The 23,874-nt window shown below is 40.7% G+C and overlaps 2 long non-coding RNA genes across 2 annotated transcripts in view; one reads left to right on the top strand and one right to left on the bottom strand.

Moving 5' to 3' along the window:
• Window positions 1-944: 944 nt before the first annotated feature.
• Window positions 945-5,803, bottom strand: LOC310901521. The gene is made up of 3 exons (XR_014585872.1): window positions 5,729-5,803; window positions 3,260-3,421; window positions 945-2,746 (listed from the first exon to the last, which is right to left on the bottom strand). It is a non-coding gene; the product is annotated as an uncharacterized lncRNA (long non-coding RNA).
• Window positions 5,804-6,033: 230 nt separating this feature from the next.
• LOC310901520 overlaps window positions 6,034-23,874 on the top strand; it is a 63,660-nt gene continuing 45,819 nt past the window's right edge. The window contains exon 1 of the long non-coding RNA XR_014585871.1: window positions 6,034-6,129. This is a non-coding gene — a long non-coding RNA (uncharacterized lncRNA). The remainder of the gene's footprint in view (window positions 6,130-23,874) is intronic.

Here is a 23,874-nt window from a genome sequence, read left to right as displayed (position 1 = left end):
TCTTTCAGAATAAAAACACCTGGGTAGCCAGACTGCCTTTCCAATCTATTTAGCAATAAAGGACAGAGGGGGCAGCTTTGATCCCATGGTATCCACTCACGACCAACAGGCAGTGACCTCCTGGTGTGTTACAGCAACATAGCTAAACAAACAGCTTGCTGTTCCAGCACCCCTCTGGGCAGATTCCTTGGTGGGGACAATCTATTTCCAGCATTTCCATATCCGGATCTGGAAGTCATTACATCCACCTATTCCTACGCTGAGCCACCATGAGTATATCTGAAGTCTCTATCTCATCCTGAACATCATGCCAGAGACCAGCTGTGCTGGAGAGAACTTGTTTTCTCATACAGTCCAAGACTAAAACTTCTTAGACACAGAAGACTGGTTAGTCTGGGTTAACCTTGACTGGATGCTGAATTCACAATAAACTCCAGGGCCATGCCTGAAATCCAGCATACCATCTTGCATTACTTCCTGTTTCCTCATTTTCTTGGTTCTGGGTGTCCTTAATTTACCTGAAGATACATTAAGAATGTATCTCTTATCTTTTGGGCAAAATCTCAACTTAGAAGGCCATGGGAGCTGTAAACTATACCTCAGCAAATTGCCTTAAGCTCTCCAGCTCACTGTGGTTTGATAGCCTGCCTAGTGGACCATTCTTAGCTCTTAAATTAATTTGCAAAATATACTTTTTGTTTTCTTTTTTATTTTTATTTTTTAAGTTTCCTTCCATCTGCAGCATATTCTGTTCCATCTTCCCTGTATAGCTCTGTTGCCCTGGAACAATAATTGTAACAACAACAATAAAAACTAACAGCAACAACAGTGTGTTTAATTTCAGGCTCCACTGTGGTCACTTCCCTGCTGAACATAGTAGGGAGACACGGACACAGGCACTGGGTTCCGTCTCTCTCCTACCGAGGATCCAATATCCTGTCCTCAGCTCATACATTTCAGATCTGCCACTGCTTCTGCCAAGAAAGCTTCATTTTACAGGAGGAGAATGAGAAAAAATAAGAAAGGAAGAAGATGAGAAAGAATATTTTTAAAGGGCAGCCAAGATAATTCCTTCTGGATGTTTTGATCTTTTTAAATAACTTTTTTCTTGAAAAAAACTATATTCTGGTGGCCCTCTGCAGGAGAGTGCCTACTGGAACAAAATCCCATCACCACGGGAAGGAAGAAGGTGCAAGATAATATTATTCTTTTTTGACTCTAAGGACAAAAGAATTGTTGGATGAGAAAATGCTGCTAGGAACAAGAGATTAATCCTTTTCCAGGTTTATTGCAATGTTATTGTTTTCCCTCAGATACAGGCAGATGTATAGGAGATGACTTCCCACAACAAAAACAGGTTCTGGTGAAACGAATCACAGCTGGATCCAGAACCAACCACTGAAAAACACTGTCCCAGAAATTTCCTGATGCTTTTATCCCCATTGCTGGGAGTCATGTTGTCAATTCAGAGCACTGCAGGGACTTTGCTTCTGTCCTCCACTTGCTCAGATCCACCTCCAAAGATCCCACGTCCATGCCTAAAACCTTCTTTGTGCATTGTCCAGATCCAGTTAGTGGCTCTTTAGCAGCACAGTCATCTTCTCCTGCCTCCTTTTGCTGAGATGGGTGTGAAGCTTTAGTGCTCAGTAAACAAAGTTTACACCATAAATATATGGAAGGCCACATCTGTCCTTTAGCTCACTGACGTGTTTCTAGCCTGTGCCCTCCTTGCTTGTATTCACGTTAGGGTGCTACTCTGGTATACAAAGAGGTAGCTTTGAGGTACATCATCCTGAGATCCAAATGAAAGTCATAAAGTGTCTTTAACACCAGGACTTCACTGAATAATTCCACGTTTACAACAGAGCTAATACAAGAATTGTGCCATTTTATTCATTTCTGTTTCCTGAATTTGACAGTGCTTTCAGTTCGTGTTCCCTAGTTTGTATCCTACTAAAACTTCAGACTTCTAAGCTCTGTGTTTCTGTATAGTTGTGTTATTTTCTCCACTCTGGTGGGGACATTTCTGTAAAGGTCTGAGTTGGCTCGTTACCATTTTCCTAGTTCTGTTTTGTTTCCAAAGTATATGGTTTTATGCTGCATTTTGGGTTTTGCAAAATTCAAAAAAAAAACCAACAAAAACCTCCTCTTTCATGTTTGGTGGTTCTCTAGAATAGAGGTAGGCCTTACACCCATTTTTCCACCTGAAGTGATTACACTGAGATTTTAGGTCCTACGGCTGGCCTGGATTTGACCTCCATTGCAATGACAACCTACAAGCAGGATGGAATGAAATACCAGTTACAAAACACCCTGATTTTTCAACTTTGCTGAACAAGGAAAGTAAAGTTCTGTTTAATAAAGGGTGCAGCTGGAATTCTGCAGCAGTCTCCATATCCAAAGACTCTCACCCCTGGTTACCAAATGGTTATGTTTAAAAGATCCCTATTGTTATTGATCAAATATCTTGATCATTTTGAGACTGCGTTATTTATTGGCAGAAGATTTAAGAATGTTAAAAATCAGGAAATTAATTTCAAAAGTCCATCTTTATTGAAGCAGCAGCTAAAGAACTTGTATTCTGAACAGCAGCTCCTGAGACTGAAAAAGAAGCAGAACTGTCATTTTGATCACGTTACTGTGACAGCTGAGCCAGTAACCAGAAATTCAGAAATTAGTGTAAAATGATGCCACTCAACTATGAAATTCAACTGTTCTGCTGTTGACATTTTCTTGCCATTTTGATCTGAAAAGAAACAAAATGCCTTTAGTCATTTAGACTGTACTTCAAACAGTCCTATTTTCATTTCAGTGGTGTTGATGCATGTACTTGTAATATTCTCCATGCATGTTTCTTGTCAATAACATTAAGAGGGAAAAAAAAAAAACTATTTATAGATTTCCCCTATTAAAAAACATTGCACAAAAAATGAGTTGTTTGGTTAGAATGATAATACAAATGGCTCCACTCTCCAGCTAAGTTTCAGCCCCTAAAATTTAGAAGCCTAACTCTATGAAGTTACACCTAGGAATTATATTATCACCTAACAATAATATCTTGCTTTGCGCTTCTTAGCATACAGCCAACCCTGGCTGGCAATGTCTGGCATACCCTTATTTAAGCAGAGCATAGGAACAGCTCAGAGATGCTTAAGTCCCCAAGATTCAGGCCAGATGAAAGGTTCTGATATGAGACTGTTCTAGCCTTAGGAACCCACATAACACAGACATTGTCTGAGTTTGGAAAGCATTCGCATACCTTGCATAGTAGATTAACTTCTTGTCTCTTTCAACAGTAATCTCCATACTATTGTGTAATTCTTAGGCTAGGTGAGCAGGCTGTACACCAGAACTTTATATGGACAGTTTTTGACCACTGGCCCAGACTGAGTTTGTTATTTGTAGATGTGCATTCAGAAGCCTATCAACAAGATTTAGCATGAGATCTGATGCTCTGCCTTATTGGAGCATACAGTGGATCACCCATCAAATCAAACAAAAAGTAATTTATTTTTTTTGCAGTTTGTGGAGTGTAGAAAAACTATTATCATTTTCCTAACAGCAGTTATCTCCTTCTGCGTTGAAAAACACAAGGGTTCAATGTGAGAGTGGAAAATTTCTTAGTGCAAATAAAAGCATGATCTGTCACATCTCACTTCCCATAATTTTCCTTCAACTGCTTCTCCTTAGAACTAATTTGTTTTCCCAAGCTCCAGTAGTAAGATGACTTCATTAGACTTGCATTTAGGCCTTGCATGATTCACCAAGGTGTTCTTCATATGTCCACATCAAAGCCACACTGAAGAAGAGAGAGATCCCTGCTTCTCCAGGAAGTACGTTTTTGCCCTCTTCCACCAAATTAGTGCTAGCAGAAAGGTAAAGGGGAAGGCACTAACGTACTTGGCCATGCTGTTCTGTGATACATGAGTGTTTCTAAACCCTTCTTAGAGGGTTTTCCTCCTTAATTACAGCACAGCTCATTCCAGCACTAGAAAGCTCATGTGGATGAAATGAAGACAGGACCCTTTTCAATCCTAACATAGCAATTTTGCTAGCACAGCCAATCCAGACAGCATTTTATGTAGTCTATGAGTTCTTAGTAGGTTTTAGAAGATCAGACCCCAAAAGGCAAATCCACCACTAAAGAGCGAGCCCCAGCTGGCAGTGAAATGCAGCAAAGTCCTGAGGCTCATGAATCCTCCCAGCAGGGTTCTTCATCCCAGCTGGATGCTCTAGATCCTGCCTCTCTATCCCACTGTTCCTCTTCTACCTTCTGGGTTCTATCTATAATAATAGCTTCAAGCAACACAGTCTTCATTTGCAAGGGGGATTCTTCTTTCCATTTCTTCTTCTATAATTGCATAATTCCCAATTTTATACTAGATTCTACAACAAGTGTGGTAACGCCTTTATTGAAGCCCACCAGGTCTCAGATCCCTGTCACTTCCAAACAATTATTTTCATCCCTACATATGCCTTTCTAGGCTATTAGCATAACAGAGCAGAGATTGGCAATTCGGGAACCCCAAAAAAAAGGCTTGCAAAGGAATAGCAAGTGTAAGACCTGGACTTCACATCATTTCCTATTATCAGTTCATAAGGTAAAGCTTGGCCAAAATCCAGTCTTTTCCCCTTTAAATGAATAGGAATAAAATGGGTAGTCTGTTCCATTGTTCTTGCTAATACTTCAAGTGTTCCTCCATCCCTCAAACAGCTTTGATGTCATCTAGCTCCACTTGAAGGGGAAAGAATGCGTGATTGGGAATAATTAACAAGCTAAAAATGACTTTGTCAGAACATTTGTGTTATTGAATTACTTGCAGCTACCAGTTTTAAAGAGCTAAGGCAGTGGTTGGGTACAAATAGAGCCCTTTAAAGGGAAAAAAATATATATACTCTTTTGGTAACACAAATTTGCACTTAAGAGGTGCAGGTTAATCTCCTCATTCTGCCTTAAAATTCTCATGTAACCTCTGGCACATCACTTAGTCCACCTACACTTCAGCCCCTCACAAATGATCCCCAGCTCCACCCCCAGCCTCATGACTTGTCTCATTATAGCATAAGCAAATATTAACATTACAACAGAGCCATCTCTTATCCTGCATTCCTACCTCACCCAGCATAAAAGAGTCCTGGATTTTGTCAATGCCTCTGGGAACTACTTTAATAGAAATAATATTCAAGTCAGAAATCTCTCTTCTCCCCCCCCCCTTATGTAGAGCATTGTTATTTTGAGGAGATGCAATAATAAAACTGCCAGCCTTTATAACAAGGACTGTGAGCAATCAATGCAGAAAAAAAAAAGTCAGCCAACATATGGCTCTTTCTTCTGCCACTACAAAGCAGAAATAAAGACATTTCTGTTGTCCCTCTACAAGTGATTTAGTAACTCAGATAGCTTAGTCTCCTGTTTCATAGGGAAAATCAGCACATGTTATATAGAAGACTGCTTTAAAACTATCCTTTGGTACCAAATAACAGAAGAGAAAAAGTTCTGGCCTTAATAAACTGCATTTCATGCCTGGATTTCGAAGCATTTGAGCTATCTCACCCCTGCAACTAAGATAGCTGTTCCATCAGCTGTGCCAGGATCAAGCCTGAGGCTCTTGTAGATTTAACCTCTTCAAGCCACAGTGAAGAACTGAAGATTAGATTTAAATACCCAGTTTACCCTCAGCTCTACATTAGATTTATGCTCCACAGAATTAACCTAGCTATTCTGTACCTGAGCAGCTTTACAGAGGATAGCCATGTATAAGGTCAGGCATAACCCATATGAATTTAGGCTTGATAGCAAAAGAATAGACTCTGAGAGAGGAAAAAAATAAAAATATCCTAGCTTATTGCCCAGCCCTTTGTCTAGTAGCACTAGGCTCTAGGGCCCCCATTTTCTTTTCAGCCCCTAAAAGCTCCCTACTCCCTACCTCATCCCTTTTAAATCAAAGCTGGACCTGGCAACATCTGTAGGTCATTAATGTTATCTTCAGTGTCTGTGGCTCATTGCTCTTATATAAACCCTCAGCTTAGGCTGGCTTGCAGCTTATAGGATGCTTTACTAAGGAAAAAGATTGGGAGCACTTGGGGGAGGGGGAATGAAGAAATAGAAGCCCCTCACTTGGGGAAAAGGTAGGAAAAATATTTTTCATTTCTGTAGAGCTGTTGCTAGTGGTCTGCTGTAGCAAAATGGTGGCTCTGTGTGAGAACAGAAGAAAATGAAATGCCTCCTGTAGGCAAATTTTGTCTCTTATTTGCTGTGCTGCTGCTTTAGTGTCTATGCTGTATGAATCTGAAGGGAGTCACAGAAATATCAGGTTATTAATACGATGCTGCTAACTTAGTAGTGAGAATACTGTTTCAGACTAGTTCTTGTTTCTTCTCTAACCTGTTTTATCTTAAAGAGATTTCTTTTTTTGTATTGATCCACCCTCTGCTGGTTGTGCATCCCTCTGCTTTGAGTTGAGGGGCAGTGTGCAGAGCACACAAAGTAGAGGTGCTGTAAAAGTTAAAGCCCATGAGGTGGTGATGAAGAAACTTCTGGGTGCGGTGGGTGAGGAAGGTTAAGCTGCCTCTGACAGCTATTGTAGCCCAGCGTGGTATGCAGGAAAGCTTCCTCGCTGTGTTGAGCTCTCCAAAGGAAATAGCAGGTTTTCTGAACTGAGAGGCACCCAAAGCAAGGCATCATGACTCAGCACCCTCACTTCTGTGTCCCTATAGAGAACTTTAGATTCTGAACACAGCTCATGCTACAAAATGAGCTTCCTCTAAGACTGTTAAATCCTGCAGGGAAAACACTTGTGTTATGGTCACCTGTGTTGTATTTATTCTGATGAAAAAATGAAGGAATGTAATGCCTTCCTAAGAAGTTAATCCATTGCCTGTGACCCTGTGGTCTGCTTCAGAAGCTATGGTTAAAAGCTCTGCCTTTAACCACATCCTCTGTGTGATGTGTGTTTAGTTTGTGCTGCTCTTTGTTTCTTTCTGTTCTGATTGTGGAGAGAATAAAAGGTGAGAGGGGAAGCATTGGGAAGTGTGGCTAAGGAAGGGAAAACACAATATCTCAGCCAGACCACCCGGTTGTCACCAACTTGGAAGGTGTCGTAATGTAAATATAAGATACTGTCACTGTGCAGGCTAAAAAGGCATTGGAAAGTCAACTGGGTGTAGGGAGAAAACAATCCTGATGGTTAAGTGTTAGATGGGATCTGAAAACTTTGAAGGCCAGACATTGTAGCAGAATATATAAACATGAATTTCTAAATAACATCTGACAAGTGCTGATGTCCTAGTTTGAACCCTTAATGCTAGCTGAGGAAGCAGCACAAGATGTTTGCTATGCACCCCCTGACCAGCATACATGCACCCCCCTCCTGCTGCCTGTGTATGGTTGTTCTCTTTACTTCAGTTTAGATTTCTTCTTTGAACTTTAGTTCTCATTATTTTTGGACTTGTCACTTTGTTTGGAAAGATTTATTTCCACTGTTCCTTCTGTTCTTTCCTTGCCTCTTCTCCTCTGGATGCTTTTTTGGCAAAGCCCATTGCTATTTTTTATGACTTTGTGTACTGTTTCAAAACAGTAAAATGTTTTTGAAGCAAGATGATCCTGTGTTGCTACGTTCATGCAGTAGCTCCTCCACCTCTGCTCCTTTTTAAAGGGTTTGTGCTATAATACCTCTGTTTTTCAGTGGTCATTAAGAAAACAAGTGACTCTGACTAGTAGAACTAAAAAAACTACTCTTCTGCATGGATACCTTGATGTTATTGAGCTATCTGACTTTCCTCCATGAGGGCAAGCCAGGTATCTTTCAGATCACATGAAGGCTTTCAGATGCAAGTAAAATGGACTAGTTCTGATACTTCTGTCACAATGTTGAAACTGGCTGAAATTCCCAATGGAGGGGGAGACAGCTGGATTGCTGAATTGTCATTTCCTTTGGATGCTAGGCCTAAGACCAAAATGTTTGTCCCTGTGTATTTTGGATCATGTACCATGTCCTAGTGACAACTGAACTGATTTTATTTGCAAGTTGGATGCTGATCTAAATCTAATTTTAGTAGTGTAAATCATGCAAGTTTATAAATATATGCACAAATAGATCTGATTGGCTGAAATGGTTTTCCTTTAATGTTCTGGGGTGAGGCTCCCCTATGTATGGTCAGCAGGGGAAGAGCTGGCAGAGATGCACTGTTGTTTAAATTTAAAAGCCTCTACAAGCAGCTTTGAAAGCTCTTTGCTTTATTCAATACGGTAAATGATAGCTATAGATCTTGGATATCCAGGGTACTTGAAGAAACTGTCCATGGGTACTTGACCAGTATAGCCTGAGTGTTCTATATTGGGTGGTGCACAAAGCCCATGCAGTTCTATGCTATGTTTATATTAGCAATTAACAACAAAAAAAAAAATCTGCTTTCTAAACACTTGTGCTTCTCAAATATTTGTTTTCCCCAATTAATTTCTAAAAAGCCTTTCTCACTTTCCTGACGATGTTTTTTTTTTGTTTTTGTTTTTGGTAGAACTCTTTGAGGCACTGAGGTAGTAACACAGTGTTGGGCCATAGTAAGGGTTTAAACACCTTTCCAGATAAGGAAGGTGAGACACAAGATTACTTAAATTGGGAGAAGTTATGGGATGTGCTTTTCCATGCCAGAGAAGCTTTGAGAAGTTCCACTATGTTTTATGTTAGGGACATTGTATCTGCCAGGAGTACACACTTATACTAAATACAAGAGATCTGTGCCTGGTGAACCCTTTGCTGACTTTGAGCCTCAGTTTTCCCACCATAAGAAGAGCAAGACCTTAATCTGTATTACAATGCCATTTATTGACACCAGTTCTTCATAGCTCATCTAGTGCTTTAAGCACTTTGCAGGTAGTGTTCTTCCTGTTGACTTGCACATTTATAAGGTTTAAAAGGAACATTGGTGCTCCATCCCTGGTATCCAAAATACGTCTGCTAAATGTCCTCCATGGAGTCCAAATCCAGATCAAAGGACTATGAAGTGGTGGTGACTTTCAGTTTGGCAATAAACACCCTTGTCAATAGATCTAGGTACAGCCTGACCAGTGGACTGGCAGCATACTGGAAATACACAGCTACAGCTTTCCAGAGATGTAGAAATGAAGGATGAATGTGACTCTTAGGGGAGGATTTAAACAGTATTGTCCAGGAGAGCAAATCCCTCATCTGGACCTGTAGTGGATGTCAGTAAAAGACAGCTGAATGTTAAATTTAGAACCAGGAAAGACCTTAGGTCATCACATGTAGTTCTCTGCTGAGAGCATTATTCATGTCTGGGAATTTCCAGCTCTTCCAAATGTAACTGCTTCTTGCATCTTTTTTTCTTCTGCTAGATAAGTTTACAAGGGCCTTATTCATCTGTTATTTTAAAGTAACTTTTTCACATTTTCCACCTGACACACTCCTAGGTGCTGGTTTATCCCTATACTTTTCTCTGAGCAAGTGTTTCACTTTGGCTGAAATACTTCCTTTCTGCTCGTGATGAATGGCTTCAGTCTAGCACTAAGTAAGCTTAACTTCACTTTTAGTAAGCTGTCTCCTGCACCTGCTTCATCATTCTTGAACAGGGCTGGCCATAACTAGGCTAGGTGTAACAAGTATACAGGTTAAGAAGGGGGAGAATGTAGACAATTCAGGAAAAAATGGTGGATTCATCTGCTTTGTGTGGAAGGGGATATCCCAAAATCAGAGCAACTCTGACAACATTTGTAGTGCTGTTGCAATTTGAACCAGACCCACATCTGCAAAAATATTTTCTGCAGCAGCCACTAGAGGGGTAATAAAGATTTTTTTTTTAAATCCAGTCATTGGTAGAATGAATGGATATTGTCAAAAGAATCCCTTATATCCTGTATTAAAAATAAGCATGTCTCACTTCAGCTTCTGCAAGACACAAATGCTCCAATCATTTCCCTTTCCTTTTTGGAGCTCAGAGCAGACTTTTGAGGGCAACAAAAGCCCAAATTCTAGTGAGACCTGTGGAATGCAGCTCACAGTGGGTTTTATACAGAGGGTCTTCAGGCAGCCAGGAATTTCCTCTGAAAAGTGAAAAACTCTTCTCTGAAGAAATAAAATAAGGTGAAGGTGGAGGTGTTGGGATTTGGAGTGGGCTGTGTTAATGGTCTATAGGGACAAAAGCTGTGAAAGGAGAGGAATTGCTGTCCATTACTGCTGTTAAGGAATTCTCCTGTTACTACTTAGCTGTGGAGTTTGCAGTTCAGTCAGGTCAAATCTAAGGGAATGGTTCTACTCCTTGCACCAGAAAGGGCTACCTCTGACTTTGGGGAAATTTGGTGGGGCTCAGACTGAATGCTGTGACTGCCTGTGCTGGAAGGTGAGCAACTTCAGACAAGGCAGAGGCACCATTTGCTGTGGCATGCTCAAAGGATTCTAATGTGCCATGGAGGGCTATAGAGGAATGTGTCTGGCTTGACCAACAATGAGCATCTTCACTGTATGACCTAAAGCTTTGGGGCCTAACCCCCTTGCAGGAATTCCCATTTCAAGAACTTCAGAGATCAGGTTCATGGTGTTGTCCAAGGCTTCTGCTCCAGAGGAGTACCTCTGGTCTTGAAGGAATGCCTTGACTTGTATCTAGTTTTTATGATCAGAGGTAACTTACCATACAAATTGTCCTGAGCAGTTTGGCTTTCTCCTTTCTATGTATCCCAAAAAGGAGGAAGGGGAAAATTGAGATGGCTGTGTTTGGAACCCAACATCATCAGTCCCAGGTCTTCTAACTGGTATGCACTTCCTGTGAATTTGCAGCATGGAAGTTGGCATGTTAAAGTACTTAATATGAGCCCTAATTACACCAATATAGTAGGATAGTGGGCAATTTGTAAAATATGTTTTTCAAGGCTGCTATGCATCAAGGATGCTTTGGAGAGACAAAAGAAGGTTCCCTGGGAAAACACCTCTTCTTGAGCATCAACCTGCGGGTTACTCTGTACTGCATTTTGGGCTCTGTAGATGTTTCCCTGTGTTATCTTCAGTTGCATGTTTGCCTTCCTGCCCAGCCAGTGTTCAGGCTAGCATCTGCCACTCATCTAGGTACTGCTTTAGATGCCCTGTGTTAGCTCTAATTGGCTGCAGGGTGAAGGGAATCCTGTCCACTGACTTATGTTTGGTGGAACTTGTTTCAATTCTGTTTGATTTTGCTTAGCTCTATTAAAGCTGATCCCAGAGGGCCCTGTCCGTTGCATCAGCTTGCTGCTTGCTTGCTCTCTGCTTCCACGCTTTTGCTTGCTTGCAGGCAGTCACCCAAGAGCAAAGTCAAATAAACTAGGCTACCAGAAGGCCAGCCAGAGGCTGTTCTTGCAAAAGAAGCTTCACCCATCTTACCCAGAAAAGGGTGGGGAAAAAGACAAATTCTCCATTAAACTGCTGGCAACAGGGCACCATGAATACTCCCAACTCCCTTATGAAAACAAACTAAAAATCATTTGTGGTGGGTGGGGAGACCTGTTATAGATGCAAAGGTTTTGTTTCTAGTTTCAATCTAGATGTCAGCGTCCAGTGTTTCAGGGCTATGTAGCAGCCAAAGCAGGAGTTTTTTTGTTTGTTTTTAAAGGTAACAGAAAAGCAGCAAAATGAAGCTTTCATGAATTAAGGAAAGCCAGATGTAAAAATGTCCTGCTCAAGCATGGTTCAATGTTTTTAACGAATTCTCACAACCTTCATATAATGATCACAAATTGTCTTAATTGTATTTCTCTAATGTGAAGGAGCCTACTCCTCTTCTGGTCTGTGTAGGTATTAACAGGAGAATAGATGGAGCAAAGAAGAGACTGTCTACCTGCCATCTAGTGCCACAGTGGTCCCCAGCAGCCTGTGCAGGAACTCCCTGCTCAGCTGTCTTGCAAATCAGAAGCATGCAGAATGCGTCTGTGAAGCAAGGGGATCAGAGCATGTTTATTGTATGCTGAACTGCCTGAAAACATTAGCTGCCAAACACTGGCAAATCTTCTATTGAGTCTGTGGTTTTTTTTGAAGTTTACAACTTGACCACATTTATATAGGTTTTTGTTTTTATGTTGACGGTGCAAGTGCCATCTTTGAGAGTAGGGCAATTGTTCTGTCAAATTTTACATTCCTATTCTAAGCAAAGGCATTTTCAAAGTTTTTCAGTGGGACTGTTACTTCTTTTTTCACTTGGGCAAAAGGATGCCTTTTTCACTTTGGAACTGTTCTAACTGAAACTTCAAAGGAAATTATTCTGAAGCAGATGCTGTATAATGGAAAATTTCAGGTTGAGCCATTTTAGTGGGGTAGCTTTAAAACCAATGGTGAAGCAGAGGCCTCTTTGCAAGAGGAAAAGAAGTTGGATGCCATCTGCATTGTCTGCATGTTCAGAAACATGAGTTGGTAAGGCTTTCCAGGCAGCTGCATTCAAATATTCTCCCTTTCTTTGTGGGAGCAGCACCAATTTCACCCCAAATCTGAACTTGTATGCAAAGTTGAGAGCTCAAGGACCCTGAGTTTCTTAAGGCTTCATGAGCACATTTAAATGAAGACAGTCTTGCTGCTGCCTGCAAATGCAGAAAAAAAAACAAAAGGGTCTTGTCTTCGTATTCCACTCCTGGGAGGGACCAAAGGATGTTAAGATGAGAAGACCCAGAGACTCTTTCCAGCTTGGCTGCGGCTTGGTGACTGCTGGCAAGTCCCATGAAAACAGCCTGAGCGTGCCCCATCAGCAGCTCACAGCTCTGCTCTGCCCTGTCATCTCTGTTTGGGAAACTCTGGTGGCTTTGCTTCCTCAGCAACATTAAAAGCTCCACAGAGACTGTAACTTCAATGGTTCCAGCCAACAACCCTCCAGCGCTCCTCTGGGTTCCCGAACACATGGCTGATTGAGGCAGAAAATGAAACTGAGCTTTCCTACATGTATATGAAAACGGAAGGACGTGCATTTGAGGCAAGCCGGAGATGTTTTTGCCTTTTATTGCCTCTGACTGCTTGAATCAAACCCTTTAGACTAACATTATTCTTTCCAATATATTTGAATATGCTACTGCCGTGAGTCATTTGTGACAACGGGCGCTCATGAGGGCCACGTGCATGAGAGCCCTTCGCTGACTGGCTCCCCGTGGCCCGGCCCGAAGAAAGAGCCATGATTTTCTTTGTCTTTATTCTCATGGAAACAGAAAGTGGATTTGAGGTGAAACATCTGGTTTGTTTTGGGGAAATGTTATTTATCTTTTCTTTTTCCCTTGGCTTTTTAATGTTTTATTCTGTTTTCTAAACTCTTCCCCCTTTCTGGAATAAGGGCCTTATTTGAAGCCCGTTGGATTCTTCCATCAATGCCAGCAAGGCTTTGGATTGGGCCATAAATACAGATATGGATTTCTTTCCATGCTTTTGTATCTGTCCTCTTGTGATCCCCAGTGCAAATGCCTTCTGCATTTGTTGCAGAGTTTGGCATACCCCCACATGCTACATTTGAAGGTGTTTCCTGTTTCATTGTTAATGTGTTCCCTTTATGCCAACAGCCTCATAAGTATTATACAGACAATCTGGGGAGCTGGGAAGGGAGGTGAAGTCTTTTCCCTGGTAGACAAAGACAAAATCATGGTGGACTGAGGTATGAGAGCTACAGTGATTCCAACACATTGCAGCAATGCCAGGGACATTTCAGTTGCATGCAGGAAATAAAAATGAGCCTGTATTTTATTAAAATCCCTACCAGACCATTAAGAGCTCAAAGTATGTGAGAAATTCTCTTCCAAGTCTGCATGTGATCTACTGCTTGAATGAGTTCCCAGAGGAAGTGCTAATGGTCCAAGTGACCAGGACACCAGTGTTACAGACTGAGCTTCTTCCTTCCTAAACAGCAGGCCTTGGACAGAAGTTTTAGGGTTTAATACCAGCACTACTGGCTGACAGTCTCTGGCACACAATGTGCCTACAGACCTAGGACTGAATAAATTTTTCTTTTGCTGCATACAGTGACATCCTACATGTATTAGCAGAAATAAATCGTATGCATCTTATTCAGAAAGGCTTCCTACCTCCATTAACTCCATGGCAAGATGTTGGTTCTATTCAGACACTAGCCTCCAGCCAAATTTGGTTTAAATTGGCATTTAACCAATTTAATGGATGGTCTTATACACTTATCACTGACCATATATGTAATTCTTTAGGAAAGATGGTGTAATATACAAGGGTTTCACTGGATGTGTCTGGAACCCAATGTTGCTAAGCTTGTTTTGCATCTTACTCAAGTTTTCCATCAGTCCCTATGCCCCCACGTTCTAACACCTCACTTACTGTGACTGCTTTGAGGCAGGGACTGCAGCTGAGCAGTTCATCTCTTCTCTCTCTCCTTTCCTTCTGAACTTATGGAACTGCAGAGCAGTCAGTGTTAAAGACTTGCTACTTACTACTTGACTTTAATTATGCTGCTTCTTTCACTACCTAAGAATTGAGCTTAGGCTGAAACCTAGCATTTACACAAATTACTGTTACCACAGGTGAAGTGAAAACAGTAAGTTTTCTGTGTTTTCCCATCGGTCTGGTTCTCATTGTCTCTATGTGAACACCTAAGCAATGTGTCCATACAGTTTTTCTCTCCTCCCTACCTTTAAAACAGACCTGTGGGAAATCTACTCTAATTTAGTAGAACTGGCTGTCAATATCAGACATGGTTTCTAAATCAGTTGTTAAAATTCACTTCCAGGTGGCTATGCTCTCTGCTATTTCAGTCATGTGAGTTCAGTCATGTGGTCTCCCTTCATACTTAAGAGTAGCTCTGAAGCCTTGAGCTCCATTCCACCAGCTCCAGCTTTTAGCCTTGTTCTAATATCCCACCCTCTCCATGTGAGCCAGTAGATCCTCTGCTGACATTGGAGATACACCTAGATTCTCCTCACCCATCTGTGCAGTGCCTCCTTTTTTCTTTTTGTACCCAAGGAACCTTTTACCTGTGCTAGTTTTCTTTCAGAAGTCCAGCTGACATGGCTCCTCTGGAGGTTCGTGTGTAATCAGAACAGTCCCATGTAGCCTTTAAAGAAATTTGTTGATCTTAATTATTCTTTGTTCTGCATATGCATTCCTGAAAACAGCAGTGGGACAAATAGTAGGACTTGTAGCTTTTGCTACTGTTCTTCTTTATTGCCAGGCTACTGGTGTACAAAGAAACAAAATGATGAACTTCAAAGCAAATTAATCTGGTGGGAATAAATACTTGCAGAGTATTCTGTTGACTTGACTGTCACCATAACAGATGCGTGGAGAAAATTTCTAAAGCACATGGAAATCTAGCCATCATGTCTATGTGGAAAGATCAAATACATTTTCACATCGCTCCTTGGTTTATTCACTAATTTCTTTGTGTAGACTGCAGTTTCCCCACCTTTCTTGGTTTTGACCCAGGTAGAGCAGATTAACAGTACTTGAGCCCTGCATTGTGAAATCTCATATACCGCTGCGGAAGGTTATCAACAGAAAGCAATGGATAGAGCTGCTTTGCAAGATGCAATGAGAGGAAAGCCCTTTCCATCGGCAATGCTACTTGGTTGCTTGGGGCCAAGGCACTGTACCCATACAGCCCCTGAGGTGGAACATTTTCAGGAGTACTTATGAGAATCTGTTTTTAGGAAATTTGCAATTTCCATCTTGTTGCTGTTAACCATGACACGTATTTTAAACAACATCTTGGCTTTCAGCCTCTCTGCTTTTGTTTCCTACATTCATAGGATCCTTATAGGAGAAACTGGGTGGTCATCCAGCTAGAAATACCAACGTGCTCTCACACCATCTGGCTGTTGCCTCAGAGCCTCCTGAGCATATTGCCCAGAAGTGACCTCCAGAATGCTTATGTGCTAGTAGGGATTAAATGTTCAGACAAAGCGTGTCAGCAACAGACAAGACTGTACTGTATGAAACTGTTCTCCAAGGACATTCTTCCACTTGTCCCTTGAACAAGATCTGAAACAACATCTGGATGAGGATTTGTCACATGACTTTAAATATGCTGACATTTTACTTCAGTGACATGTTCTGATGCCCTTTCAAAAAGAAGTACCTACCAAATGAGGATTTAATTTAGATTTAAGATTGTATTTGTCTATTAATAAAGTACTATGTAATAACTCAAACCACATTTATTGAGGCTGTTGTGATTATGTAACAGGCTATTATGTTTCTAATAATTAGCTGGCACTATTCAATTGCATATTAATTAAAGAAGTTGCCTAGTTTACTTAAGAGTCAGGAGTTCCGAATGTGGTTTTGTTGTCACCTCATGCTCAGGAGGTGAGATTTATATTAGGTGACAGTTGCCCACATTTTTGCCTTGTCTTTTTTCTTGACATGTAGTGATCATCCTGAAAAGGGGAGACCAGGTAATCTAGAGATCAGGGATTCAGGAACAGGGAGCTGAGGGGACTAGCCCAAGTTAACACAGCAGGAAGTCTGAGATGGACCAACGTGTCTCTCCTGAACTTACTTCTCTCATTTTAACTTACTTCTCTCATTTTAAGTAGCCTGGAACTGCAGGTGGAAATCCTCCCCTAATGCTATTTTGTGGCCCAGGAGACTCTCCTAACCACTTGGTTAGCATACCCCTGTGGTGTGAGAGTCTGTCTTTCAAAAAAAAAAAAAAAAATCCAAAACCTTGAAAGATTTTTCCATCATAAGGTGGAAAGGGAACACTTATGAAATCTCAGTTATGTGGGATGGGAAAATTGTTTTTCTCTTCACTCTAGAGCAGATTGATAAAAGACTCATGATAGCAATTGAATGCTGGGGAGATTTTTGATCTGTGCAGCTGTGCATAATCCTTATTATTTTTACAAGTCACTGGAGGCATTTGATAGGGTCAACATGGTAAGAAATCTGGACCTGAAAGTGAAACAAAGCCTCTGTCAGAGGGGCCAGCTTTTAATTGGAAACTAAATTTAATTTTAGAGGAAGAGGAAAATACCACACTTCTAATGAGATCCAGGGCACTTCAGAGAGCAGTCTGCAAAGAATATTTAAATAGAAAAGTCCTGTTCAGAAAGACCTGTAGTAAATGACTTCTTGATATTTTAGGTGGATAAATACACTTGATCTCATGCTTCACAAATGAGAAATCATATATGAAACATGCTAATGACTTAAAGTAAGACTTTTAGACTAATCCTAACTTTGACCAGAAGTTGAAGGTGTTTTTTTGAGCTGTTAAAGGAAATTAAGGAAATTGATTTTCTTTTTTTTTTAATGTTTGGAAGGGGATTTTTATGTGAATGTGGGAATCAAGGACCAAACTTCATTGTAAGTGAAAACTTCCGGTTTTCAAGAGTTACTTTTAATTTAAAGACAAATTGGAGGTGAAGTTGAATTCTGCACCTTGAAGTTGTTCAGGTTGTGCAAGACAGTGCAAATGCAAGTACTTATAAACTTTGAGCAGTGATAGTGATACTTTTTGTAAGTAGTCTGACCAAATGATATGAAAACTTGAACTCAGATTTTTGACCATTAAATAGTCATTTGAGGAGGAATTAGTTTCTGCACTTCATGCTTTGCCACAGCCAGAGGATGAGATGCGTGGAGGAAAGGATTGTGGGTTCCTTTCCCTATCTCTTCCAGCATCTACAGCCCCTGGGACAATTCTGCGAGATGAGGGGGGGATGCAATGACCCCAAATGGACCAAGGTTAGGTTTTACACTCTCAAGGCCAAAGAGAAGCAGAGAAAAGGGGTTTTCCTATTTCACCAAGTTTACTTACATCCTTTAAAGCTGATTTTTTTTTTTTTGGAAGATGGAGGAGGATATTATGATGCTCCTTCCTCCCTCAGTGTCTTTTATTCTTAACCAGTGATTTTAACCTGTTTGCTCAACATAGCAGAGTCTTGAAGTTGGGCACCTCATTAGAAAAATGATGGCACATGGAAGGTTGCAGGCTTCTCTGAAGTGTTCTTGTGTGGTAAATCAATTAAGTCAGAGCTAAAGAGATCCTTAACCAAGTATAAGAGGGAAAATTGGGTGAGGAAAAGAAGAAAAAAAAACCTCACTTTTTCTTGGGCTGTAAATGCAAGGCTGAATAAAATAACCAAATCTGATGAAATCAGATATTTCAAGCCAGAGACCAGATCTCTAGGAAATAAGGGTAGTACATGTCTCTATACCATACATCAGACCCTACAAATTTTTTATTTATTTTTAAGCTGGAGTGTCCTTGAGTCTGATCTGAGGGGGTTATCTCCATGTGAAGGAGCATGGTACAACCACAAACACTTAACAGAATTGTAGTTGCTTTTTTTGCAGCAGGGCTGACTTTCTCCCAGCTTTGGGTGTAGAGGGAGAAGGTTAAATCTGGGGGAGGAGAGAAAAGGAAATAAATGATACATGAAGAAACCATTTTTTTTTGCCTTCCTTCCATCATGTATCAGAGGATAATGAAATTTTTCAACTGATTAGATGCCCCATTGGTCAGAAAACTTGGAAGCAATCACGCAATTATATCACAAAACCTCAGTCATGTACATTCAGCCAAGTAGAGAAACCAAACTATTAGCAAAAATAAAGAGAAGAAAAGAGAGAGAGAGAAAGGAAAAAAAAGACTATTTATATTGCAATACTGGTCCTGAAAAATGGAAAGAAAAAAACACAATGGAAAAATTTCTGCAAACAATTAAAGGAGGAGGAGAAAAACTCAGGATGGGGCTAGTGTTGCAGGATAAATATAGAATTTATAGCATAGTAAGAGCTGTTTTTGGTGGGTTTTAATTGAAACTACATTGGTTACCCCTGTGCTGCTGAGCCCAAGTGCTACACTCCGTGAGAAAAAGAGGGACTGGGTGATTTTCCTAGGAAGGGACTGATGCATCTCTGAACAAAACAATGATTGGCAATGCTCATTGTGAGCATTTGGGGCACTTCTGTAAACAGGGGTATGGACTTGTGCTTTGCTCCACGCCACAGTGTCTGGGCTCCTGACAGACCGTGTTCAGCCCCCATCTGTTCCAGAAGCCAGCAGACACAGAAGTAGTTTTGCTAAATGAAGCCACTTGCTTGAACTAATATTTTTCGTTCCTTTTTCTAATAGGAGGGTTTCTCACATCTCTTGGTGACAGAGTGGAGGAAATATTGTTTCTGCGTACCCCTAAACCATCCAGATAAAGGCTTGGAAGCACAATGTTTTCGTTGGTAGGAAGATGGAGCAATTTAGGTGTGAAATCTAGTCCCACTGAAGCCTTAGTGGCTTCTTTTTGATCTTGGAGGTTAGGGCTTGACCACTGAGTTAGCAGCCTCTCTAGGCTCAGGATCACCTGCAAGTGAAGACAGGTCAGTTATCTGTACAATATATTCTATAATGAGCTGAGGACCACAACAGCTTCCTAGAATCCAGGATCTTGGCATAACTTATTAGAGAGCGATGGAGCAAATCAGATGCAGATCTGAGAGGCAGATAAAGTCCAAGTTACCTTTTTAGTTTTCTTTGCCCCCTTTAAACGGACTTCAAATGAATTTTAACTCCTATTCCACTGAGCGACAAGTAGGAAGTGGTAGCCAGGATGAAGTGGAGCAGAGGAGTTAAATAGTAGCATATTACTGGCATACATGAATAGTGTAAAAAAGAAAGCAATAACAACAGAATACACTGATGTGATCCAGAGCATAAACTGAGTCTGAGCTAGCCATTTACCTAATTGCTTTGCCTTGTCCCAATTTTGATTGTGACAACTGGCCTCTTCCCAGAGAGGGACTCCATCCCACCCTTTCTTTTTGGAGTTGAGATGCTCTAGTTTTGGTGTCTTAGTACCTCGCTATTATTGGAAGCAAAGTATCCTTTCCATTCCCTTGGCATCACAGATGTGAAATTCACTAAACTAGAAATATTTCTATTATTTTTTTCCAAGACAAAAAGAAAATATTTGGCAATTCCATGCTTGTTTGGTGCTGAGGCTTGATTTTGTTCCCCAGAAAAGTGGGAGCTGTTCTTTGGACTCTGCAAAACCTCCTGGGGTAAGGGGAAATTGGTGGCTCTTTGGGAGCTTCCTGGAATGTGAAATGCTGTTTAACACTGGCTTTGTCTTCAGATGCTTGGGATCTCTGGAGTCTCAAAGGCCCAGGGAGTGCCAGTGTAGGATGGAGGATTAGATGGGGTTAAAAAGGGGAATTTATTAGGAGCAACTTTAGAGCAGAAACTGCAAAGAAACGGCTACATTCTTTGCCTTATTCTTTACATAAATTCTAAGAGACGGTGGAAAACAGTTACAGGGCTGGATCCAGGCCAGAGTCAAGGTTATGTTTTTGTTTTGCTTTCCACAAAACACTCAATGTCCCAATTTTCTGTTCTCTTGGGGAGGTGGGGGTTCAGCAAAGAGCTCTTCATTCATCCACTAGCTCAGTGCTCACTGTCCTACTGAGCCTCCTACAAATCTTAGGTGCCAGCAGGAGCAGAGCTTTTTCATGAGAATTATCTGACCTGGTTTCTGGATGCTTGTAGGCCAAATCTGTCCCATGATGTGGAGCATCAATGCTGATCTCTAATCTGCTCAGGCTGAAGAACTGTGACTATTGCCAGACAATTGATCTTACGATTGATTGGTAGAGAGCAAGGCGCACAGTGGGAATAATTAAGTGAAAAGCTGATCTCAAGTACTCTAACTGCAAGATGCAGTGATGGCAATAGCCTTCAAGACTGAACAAGTTTTTCAGAGAAAGCAAAATGCCAGTGCTTTTCCCATATTTTGAATGCCCTATCATTAACCTGTGCAACACTGTGAGGCCGACTTCAAAATGATCTGTTGCAAAAAAAGGGAAAATATAATTATCTGGACTTTCAGCACAATACAATTCTGTGGTGGAAAGTGGACACCTTTCTTGAATACCTCCTATATACCATGAAAATACTAGAAGGCTTCCAGGTTTGACAGGAAGTTTTACATATAAAATTGCATCCTTTTTTATAGGAAAGGGAAGGAAGGTTTCTTTTTTGTACACCTCTTGTTGTGTTGAACTCACCCTGTATTTCCTGTAGGCTGGTCATTGGCTTTGTCCCCCTAAGATATGAAGCTTGAGCTAAATTCTATCCAGGGAGCTCATGAAAATCAGTGAAGTGTATTCTTTACTTGCATCATAAACTGAGAATAAACTTTGGCCTCCTCTTTCTTGGTCTAGAAGAGTTTCACCCCTGTGCAGAGATCTGTGTGCCATTCTAAAGAAAAAAATATAGGCTTCGTTATTGCCTTTTTCAAAATGGCAAGTATCCCTCAAAATTTGGTATTTTCACATTTCATCCAGAATAATCCTCCTTTAAAGGAGGCCATCCTTCAATTCCTAGAAAAAGGTATGTAACATAAAGGGCTGGAAGGACAGCAGTCTGATTCTGCCAGTGTAAGTGCCTATGACTTCACCCCTTTTTCCTCAGCATCTTCTAAGTTCTGATTGATATCATCCAAAACCCAGGCTGGCAAATGAAGAGTCCTGTGAGAGAACTGGTAATCTTTATTGTCATATTTTACTAATCTCTCAATAGTTCAATTCTGTTGGCATTATTTAAATAGTTGATTTAAGTTTGAGGGCAGAACAGTTCCTGAGGCTTTAAAAGTCCTTTAAGTTCACTGGCAGAAAAGGAACCTCCCAAGGGTAAATCATCCACAGTTAGTAATTTGTGCCCATTGTTGTATCTCTGAAAGTCTTCAGAGGGTTCATCTGAAATCAAGGTTATTTCATATAAGTCCAGATTTGACAATGGAACAGATTAGTTTGGGGACTTCAAACTGATAATAAGCAGGATGGGGACTAGTCCTTGAGCTTGTTTGAATTCTCTGGAGTCTTTTTGGTGATCAAAATGGTCAATTCTGCAATATGGAAACAGATCTGTTGAGAGAAAAAACTATGCCTACAAAAAAAGAACAAAAACCCCACAGCACTGCACACAATATTTGTTTTTTTTCTTTACGTATCCCAAATCTAGCTATGAAACCAGTCTGAACTGAAAATTTTGCCCAAGAAGCCTGTACTACTAATCATTTGCAGCATAAAGCTAAAAAAAGGTTGTAGAGGAGTCCAAACTCTGCTCTGTTACAGACTTCAGTGGTTCTTTCATCCATTTACATTGCTTTTGGTGGGATCACTGCAGCACAACTGAGAACACTTCCTTTGACCTATACAACTTATATTAAAAAAAAAAAATGGTTATAAAACCAAACTGAGCACAATTCCACTTTTAAGAATTAAATCCTTCAATTACCCATGTACAAATCCTCAGTAAAGGTTTTGGCTTTACTGCTCAAGCCTTTATAACCCACAGAGGAGAGCCTGCACATAAAAAAAAAAACCATGAAAATTAATGAATGTGGACTTGCAGCAGTGAGAAAGTTGGAATTCCTGCTCTTTGGGAACTTCCAGCGTGTCAAAGCTTATTATTCTAAGCTGAAGCAAGTACTTCCAAAGTAATAAATTTGCACAAAAACTGAAATTTCTTTTAATTCCTGCTCAGAATTGCCAATATTTTCATTGTTCTTAAGTAGAAATGGGAATGGAGAATTACCTATATTGAAATGTTTCCTTTTGTTTATTGGGTTTGCCAAACATGCTCAATTTGCCTGAAATACAGTTAATACCGATCTTCACTTTTTGTGAGGGTCCGTCTTCTGGCTTTGTAGATAAAAGGACAGAACCCCCAGATTTTCATAATGGTTAAACTTTTCTGTCCAAGCTACATTTTCCATACAGCACTAGAATCACATGAGTATCCAGCGCAGCATATAATTCAGTCCACACTAAATGCATGTTATTTCTTGGGAGCTGCAGTCCCCTAAATGACCACGGGCCTATAGCAGGGAACAGAGCTGTGAATTATAAGTCCCACAAAGCAATGCACAAACAAGGAAATGAAATTGAACGTCATGGTGAATTAAGACAAAAAAATATATATTTTTTATTTAAAAGAAATGAAAACCGAGCCTTTCTGAACTTGGATTGCATTTCATTTAGGTTGCAACACTTCATTTTGCATCATCTCTATTGTTATTTTGAAAATCCTTCACTTTGGGAAATTATTTTGGTGGACACTGCTATTCCCACTGGAAACCTGAAACAGTGGAAATCTCTTGACCACCTCTGTTTTGGTAGGTACCTTCTCTGCTCTGGCAAGGACAAGTACAACCCAGCAATTCTGGTGAATCAACATAGGTGAAAAGGAGCCAGAGGAAATTAGCTGCTATAGCCATCTTCACCAGTAAAAGTATTTAGGGCTGTTAGATTCTTAACACATCTACAATGACTTCTCTTTCTCACCCTCTCACCTGCCAGCCTTGTGCCTCTTCTGCTGACAAATAACTGTTATCCTAACCTTCTCTCACTCCACAGCACGTTATTAAGAGTTGCACTGACATAAGGGGGCATGCTCTCGTATAAAGGGGGAAGGCGCTGAAACCAAAGAGATTTCTGAGAAACAACATAGCTTTCCAGTATACTTGCTCTGTTGTAATGAGCTGCATTTCCAGTAGACATATTGCTATTTTACCCAGAATTTAAACTTCCTGTTGCAGCTCAGTGAAGATCCTGGGGCGAGATTCTCAGCTGGTACAAAACAGAGTAGCTCCTGCTGGTCACACTGTTTGAAATTAGGTAAGAGTACCCCCCTCCAAGGCATTCATTGCAGTTATGCATCGTACCGTCAAAGCATCTGATGTTGTCTTGAACACCAACCATAAGCTTCCTGTCCTGATCCAGCCCACAAAGTCAAGAGCTCAGGAAGTAAATAAAACTGACTGCATAAATGCATTTTGTAGGCCACGGGGAAGAAAAAAAGTGTTCACGGAGCACATTTCATTTTCCATTGGTGCTTCTGGCAACCTCCTTCTTCTACACATCATCATCATTGGAGAGACAAAACCCAGGCTCCCTCTTG

This window comes from Anser anser, assembly GCF_964211835.1.
Source record: "Anser anser genome assembly, chromosome: 6".
NCBI lineage: Eukaryota > Metazoa > Chordata > Aves > Anseriformes > Anatidae > Anser > Anser anser.
This window is presented reverse-complemented; position numbering and strand designations above follow the sequence as displayed.